Below are 6393 nucleotides of genomic sequence, written 5' to 3'. Positions count from 1 at the left end.
ACGGTCTCAGAGGGGAGATCAATCAGGTGAAGGGGTTGGGGTTGGGAGGGTATAATTGGGTGGAGTCCGGTAATTAATACAGAATGCGGTAATGCAGAGATGGAGCCCGGCTCTTCTCCCCCCCCCCCCCCCCCCCCATCTCTGCATCCCATTCATTCCAACATCCCTGCTTCTCTCTGTGCCACATTATTTATCTGCGCTGTCACACCATTGTTGTGATTATGGATGTCATGCACCCGTAAAGCGCTCCTCGATCAATAGGCCTGAAATTAAACCAAAAAATGAATTTCCGCAGCCACATGCACTCCTGAGCAGGAATTACCTTGCAGGGGAACGGCTGATTACTGAGCAGAGAGCAACAGTAATACAAGAGGAGGATGGAGCATGACTGAGGCTGGCAGCATTGGAGGGAGCACAGTCAGTGAGATGGCACTTTTTACACCAGAGAACATATGGTAAATGATCACTTCTACCAACTCAACAAAATTTTTATGGATCAAATTGAGAATATCTGTACTTTGAAAAAAAAAATTGCAGCTCTAAGAGAGGTTTTGTGTAGCATTCACAGCTAAATGGCTCAGATGTCTCGTATCTGGGCTGTTTGTGATGACACAGGCCAGCTTAGGAGATGATGTAGTCATTTCTCCCAGGCTGAGATCAATACGCCATTAGGCATGAGATGAAACAGCGCTCATTACTCTTATCATCAGGTAATGAAGAGTGCAGCAACACAACAAACATGTCAGGTAAAGGAGAAAGTTTACAAGGTTTTTTTGGACACTTTTCTTAGAAATGTATGCAGGTTTCCCAGAAATAAAAAAGATGTTTTCAAAAATGCTCATATGCAGGCTGTGAATGGCTTCGTAGTTGAAGGTTTTATTGGAAGTAAGAGGCATAATATTGTTTTATATTTAGCGTGCATTCAATACTGGATGCACTTGCTGAAGCGCAGATTCTTTTAAAATCCTCCTTACAAACAAGGCTGCCTCCCAGCATCATCCCCTTCACATCCTCCACCAAAGATGGACACACACTTTTGTTTCTCATTTGTTTCCCCTTGTCCCTCATTTGGTATCGATTTGCTATTAATGCTAGAGCATCACAGGGGGAGGATGACAGGGGCCGAGGTGGCTGCTACTGCTTGACAGGCTTCTTCATCTCCGAACAGGAAGTTTAGTTTACATCATCCATGGGGCGGGAACTGCCATTGGGAGACCTGAGGGCTAATGGGCTGGATTTATGCTCTTCTCTCCTCCTCCTCCCCTCAGTGTGGAGCAGCTGAGGGCACCGATGTGGGGCCTTTTAGTATCCTTATGATGAAGATTTACTCACGGAAGACTTCGATTCAAAAGAAGTGTAAGAAATGACGGTGAAATGTTTAATTACATTCAAGGATTTCAATGAATTTATAGAACCCACTCAAGTCATTTCTTTCCTTTCCGCTGCTAACTTGACACATACAGACAAATTTCATTCATCACTCCTCGAAAGAACCTGATGCAGGGCAATAACAGCAGTTTGGGTTTTTCAAATCAATTTGACAAATCCTCTGAGAACTGAACACCAGTCTTAGAGCAAATAATGACCTGACACGGAGTATTAGCAGATAAAATGGAAGCATGCGACTCACAGCTTCTGGGTTTGAGAGGAAACAACATGTTGTGTCACTTGTGATACTGCGGAGAGATGTCGATAAAGGTTAGCATTTCAAAAAACACAGAGGACAGGGATACCTGGGAGCTGAGCACCAGGACGATGTCAGCCTTCAGCTCTCAGCAGCTACTTGTGAAAGTGATGAAAACATCATGTGACTTCATGCCCTGCTTTTAGTTTGACTCAAGGCCAGACAAGGGAGTTGATTCTGTATTCATGAACAATATTTATCTTTTATGAATGTATTTGATTCCTCTTTGTCTCATTCTCTCCCTCCTCATGCCATTTATCTCACATCTACCAGAGTAGCGCGGTGACTCAACTCATTCCCAACTATTTATTCGCTTTATTTCCTGAGATCGGCTATAAAAAAACAAACACTATTAAGCTGGCCAATCAATACAAAAACATCAGCGCTCTTAGCTTCCCCTCTCTCTGTAAAATAGATTTATATCTTCTACTAGTGTAACATAAATCACATATTCATACATTAAATTAAAAATGTGATTGATAGCAAAGCAGGGAGTGTGCAAAAAAACTTCACAGTGTTAAAAAACAAGCATTTGTCACAGACTGTGGAGGGTGAGGAAAAAACAAACATTGTTTCTCGCATGTAATTCTTCACAGTCTTGAGTTGTTGGTGCTTCGAGAAAGAGGGAAGTGACAAACAATTACTGTAGTGTTGAAAAGAGAGAGTGAAGCAACTTGTGGATCCAGGAGCTGATTTGCAAATAATCCAAGCCCTTTTAATGGTTTGAATTATGCAGTTGAATATGCAACACATATCAATAACATCGGGGCATTTGGCATTTAACGTCCCTGAACAGGGTGATGGCGGAAAAGTATTTAGTATTCAGGTAATGTACTTAAGTACAATGTTGAGGGAACTGTACTTTTTTTCTATTTCAGAACTTTGTACTTTTACTCCTCTGCATTCACTGATTTGCAAAGATTTGACGTTAAAAATGTAGCAAAACCCATGTAAAATATTTACTTTTACTTTAGATATTTAAGTAAATACGTCATCAAATACATCTCTGCTTTTACTGCAGCAGCAGAATTTTTAATGGGGACTCTTACTGGGGTGCTATTTTCTCTGGGTATTTCTACTTTCAGTAAAGAACCGTGTACTTCCTCTGCAGCTGTAACGTGGTTATACGGCATGACAAACACGTTTCTCACAATAAAGGTAACTTTTTTCAGCAGACACTGTATTATAGTCAATCGAGGTCATGGTCGCAGGAACTGACCGACACTTTTCAGAACATGGAACTTTTTCAGAGACATTGTAATACAAAAGAAGTAGGGCAGTTAAGACTTGCATTACATCAGAGGAGACAGTGGCTGTGGGGATAGCTCACAGGCTACCGCTGAGTCCAGGAGACATTGGTCTTGACTTTAAAAAGGAGCTGGTTAGTTTCTAGTCTCTATCCTCTTTATGTCAGTCTGCAAGGCGAATGTGCGTGCGTGTGTGTGTGTGTGTGTGTGTGTGTGTGTGTGTGTGTGTGTGTGTGTGTGTGGAGAAACATGTGCATTCATGGAGTGACATTTAACGGGATAAATACAGATTGTGTCATGCATTACAGGACCCAGTGGTTATGGGACCATTCCAGAAGAGAGAGGCAGAGAAATATAGCAGCATCCATCAGGTCGTCCAGAGTGGAAAAGGTGTAGGAACAGAGAGGGAACGGGGGCTGGAGGTTGGGGGACTGCCAAGGACATTTAAGAGAGCTGTCAGGAGGAGTCTGATGTATGAAGGACCCTGTTGGCTAAACCTATATCCCAGTGTGTGTGTGTGTGTGTGAGTGTGTGTGTGTGTGAGTGTGTGTGTGTGTGTGTGTAGGGGAGCAGTTGCACTAACTCATGGTGTAACATATGCGCTAACACACTGGAGGCTTCAGCACTGTGAGTAGTTTCAGTTGAAAGATCTGAGCTGGAGCTCATCCACACAGAAAATCAAATGTTTTCAATCTAAGCGTGACATGCAACTGTGAAAGAAAAGGCTGTAACAGGGTCAACAATAACAACAGTTCAGCCGCATAAAGCTGCACAATTTCCGGGAAAAGAAATTATGAGCTGTAGTTCAGTTTGAATTTATATTTTGAGAGAAATTCTCGACTCTTCGTTAAAAAAAGATTTCCTCTAAACATATGACTTAGCTAAAAGATGTGTTGAGGGCGATTCACCTCGCGCTCATCTTGGCAGCTGTTTTTTTAAAAAAATTTAGTCTTTGACTTCTGTTTAATGTCCTTGTTTGTATTTCTTGTATTAACAGTAGCTGATATTAAGCCATCCTCATCCGGTTTTTATTTACTCAACTTGCAGTTCATTGAAAATCTGAGCATTTTAGTCTCTTCATGGTCAAAGAAAACTATTTTTGTCCAGTTTTAGTGGATGAAATCTGTTGAGATTTTAGTTTGAGTCAATTTAAATTGACTTAGAATTCTTTGTGGTTAGCCTTCACGGTTCTCCTCGGGTTTTTGGTTTTTTTTGGCTTGATGAGTTCGATTCAGCCTTCGGACTAAAATTTGTTGATTGGCTAACTAAAATATGCTTTATTTTAATCACATTTTAGTAATTTGATTATTGTTTTTTTTTCTATTCTGGTTTTATTCATCGAAATGTTAAAAAGGCTATCCAGGTTTCAATGACAAAAAAACATGAGTTTTCTCTGACAAGTCCCCCAGTTTCATGAAAGTATCATATTATATTTCTGGATTTCCCTTGTGATGAAACACTGACTATCCACACGGAGACATGGATTGTTTTGAGTCGAACGATCACTTGATTTCAAATTGCAGAAGCAGCTTCACTTTACATTTTGAACAGAAAACACTGACTTGCTCTCCCTGAGCTCCATCAGGGCCAGCAGCAGCGGCAGCGGCAGCGGCAGCGGCAGCGGCAGCGGCAGCGGCAGCGGCAGTAAACCAGGAAAAAAGCTGCAGGCCTGTTAGCCAGAAGTTAACGCCAGGCAACCCTGCCAGCTGAACGCAGCATGGGGACCATTACTAAAGCTTAATGATATGAGAAGCGTTCTCCTATCCTCCCTAGAGAGGATTCATCAAGATGCCTTAGCACTATATGTCTTTCACCGGGCCTTAAAAAGGAAAGGGGGACGTTATTTCATGGCATAGTAAGAGCAAGAGTCCCGCCCCTCCCTTCACCACTGTTCTCTCCCTGAGCTTCATACATCCCTCATCCTCTGTTAAAGAAGCTCTATTTTAAGATCATTGCGTTTAAGGACAAAGAAGAGGGGGCGCAACCTTGAGTGAGGGTTGAAGTAGGGTGGTGAGCGCCGCTGCGTAGAGCTGCTGGAGTAGACAGTCACAACATACAACAGCTTGTTTGGGGTTTGCCTGGGGGGGGGATACAACTCCCTCAAAGTCACTCTAGACTCTGTCAGCGAGACTGTTGATTCATGCCTGTTTGTCCTCTCATAAATAAAACTTGGGTGAGAGACTGTAGATCAGCCAGTAAATAGCTAGAAGTATCATGTGCTGTCAAGCCCGGAGGCGTCGCTCTCTTTTTCGCTTCACATTTTGTGATCAGGCCAAAGAACAGTGTAAATCAAACAGTGCAACAGGAGAGCTAAACAATACAAGCTGTGTTGACTTTGGGTCTTTAACTTAATTTTATAGCCTGCATCCAATATGCAGTAATCCTAACATGGAAAGGCTGACATTTCTGAGTATTAGCATTGTTTGAGTCACAGGCGCCTGCCTGGGGATTTACACCCGTAGATCACGGACAATAACAGTAAAGACAGAGGAGCGCTGCTTTATGACTTCAGCACTTTCAGTTTGAAGTCTTCCAGCACCAGTGAGTTTAAATTATGGTGGGAGACGTCCTTGGGATGTGAACATCTCATTTCAGTAGGTGCTTGCGCGCGCACGCGCACACACACACACACACACACACACACACACACACACACACACACACACTCACACACACACACAGAGCTCATTTCATTGGGGGTCTCAGGGAGGCTGGACTCAGTGGAGCATGACATAAGAATTATACATCTGGCAGCAGTAAACCTGCAAAATCTCTCTCTCTCTATCTCTCCCCCCCCCCCCACACACACACACTTGTGATTGTTGTAAGACAGAATACTAACTTTTTTGCTCATCACTCTGCAGAATTATTTTTTTGCCTCATTGCTATCGTTGCTTAAAACTCAGCTGTGATGCTGTCTCTACCTCCTTTTTATTCCTCATAAAGCGGGGAGACGGGCCTCTGGTTCTGCTTAGATAACATAACACAGGCAGCTTGAGGAGTTTTATTTGTAAGTGTAATTACTTTCCTTTCCTGCCGTCAGGTCATTGATACATCAAACTCTAAACCTAGAATGAGTTTTTTTATTTGATTCACAAGTGTATTCCATTTTAGAATTGAAAATTTTACTTAATGGTGTAAGTACAGAATTATATATTACAAACTGCAGTGTGGTCAAAGGGGGTCAGAGTGAAGGCATGGGGTGACCGCCTCAAAAATAAATAAACAAACAAACAAACAATCCTTGCTAGTGCAATTCCCAACCCTGCAGGGAAACACCTGCTCATGAGGACAGTTGAATGATGAGCAAAGATAACTTTTGTTGTCATGGTTACATTTTTTTTATTCTTTAATATCAGGTGGCATTTTAGATAGAATATATGAGCCTGACATCTAACTCACAGTGTGCTGTTGTTGGGAGAAAAAAAACACAAAAATTAAAGGGATTTAAATAGTTGGTGG

Source organism: Aulostomus chinensis, chromosome 16, assembly GCF_037954235.1.
Source record: "Aulostomus chinensis isolate RoL2024-O1b breed Wild chromosome 16, RoL_Achi_v1.0, whole genome shotgun sequence".
NCBI lineage: Eukaryota > Metazoa > Chordata > Actinopteri > Syngnathiformes > Aulostomidae > Aulostomus > Aulostomus chinensis.
This window is presented reverse-complemented; position numbering follows the sequence as displayed.